The sequence below is a fragment of the Panthera tigris genome, chromosome D2 (assembly GCF_018350195.1).
Source record: "Panthera tigris isolate Pti1 chromosome D2, P.tigris_Pti1_mat1.1, whole genome shotgun sequence".
Lineage (NCBI taxonomy): Eukaryota > Metazoa > Chordata > Mammalia > Carnivora > Felidae > Panthera > Panthera tigris.
Window position 1 is genome coordinate 69564603 of NC_056670.1, and position 1456 is coordinate 69566058.

Sequence of the window (1456 nt, forward strand, 5' to 3'; positions counted from 1 at the left end):
GTAATTGAGAAAGTGTCAAGAATGAGGGAACTTTGCAAGAGCTTCTGTTCTATGGAACAGTTGTCAGGGAAGCACGTTGCCTTATAATGAGACTTGTATGGTAGTTGCTTGTCAAATGAATATACTTAGCTTAGCTCACCTTGTGATCATGGCTCAAGGGACACAGGGAAATGTGGAAGCTTTTCCTGGGAAAAGTATTGCATAATTTTTAAGAACATATTTCATTTATCTTAAGCCATGGTTCTCAAATAGGGGCAATTTTGCCCCCCCCCCAGGGGACATTTGGCAGTCCCTGGAGACATTTTTGGTTGTCACATCTGGGAGAAGGGTACCCCTGGCATCCGGTGGGTAGAAGCCAGGGGTGTTGTTAAGCATTGCATTACACGGGAGACCTCCGTAGCAAAGAGTTATCAGTCCCCAAATGTCTATAGTGTCAAGACTGAGAACCCTGGCTTAAACTGAGTTGATGACAATTGGCTTAACCAGAATCCAGGACAATGATTGGCAAAACAAGGAATGTCTGCTTCCTAAGCATCCTCAGCCCCACCCCTTCTCGTCTTCAGGTTCTGTGTTTCCTCTTCTTCTGGAAGCTGGGCTGTGAAAATCAACTCTTCTCTTCTGCTCTCCTCTTTTCTTCCTTCTCTCATATCTGCCCCCCCCCCCCAGTCTCTCTGTACATGAGTAAATGAGGGAATCCAGAATGCTTGTTTACTCAGAGAGGGTTGGTTTTCAAAAGGCAGGAGTGGTTCTTGGTCCTTCCTACTTTTCTCTCCCAAGTCTGAGCCATAAGATCCAGATGGTTCTAGAAATGGAGCAAGTGTCAAACCAAAGCATGTTGAATTAAAATAGCATCTGTAAGAACATGAGCCCTGGAGCGAGGGGCTGAATCAGCTGTCTGTCACTCACTAGCTGGGTGTCTCAGTCAGCTCAGGCTGCTATAACAAAATACCACAGACTGGGTGGCTTAAACAACAAACATACTTCTCACAGTTCTGGAGGCGGAGAGTTTGAGGTTAAGGTGCATGAAGATTCAGGTTCTGGTGAGAGCTTGGCTTGCAGGGGGCTGCCATTTTGCTGTGTCCTCACGTAATCTTTTGTGTGTGTGTGTGTGTGTGTGTGTGTGTGTGTGTGTGTGTAGAGTGGGGGGGAGGGAGGGAGGGAGATCTTCCTCTTTTTATGAAGGCACTAATCCTGTCATGAGCACCTCCCTCAAGACCTCATTTAAACCTAATTACCTTCCAAAGACTCCGTCTCCAAAATATCATCACACTGGGGCTCGGGTTTCAGTATACGAACTTTGGGGATCTGGGGACACAAACATTCAGTCTAAAACACTGGGTAACCAAGGGCAAGGGGTTTAATGTCTCTGGACTTCTGTTTCCTCCTCCATCTACAAAATGAAGATGGTACCTCAAGGGGGGTGGTGAGGACTTCACGAGATACTGTAAGTGAAGTG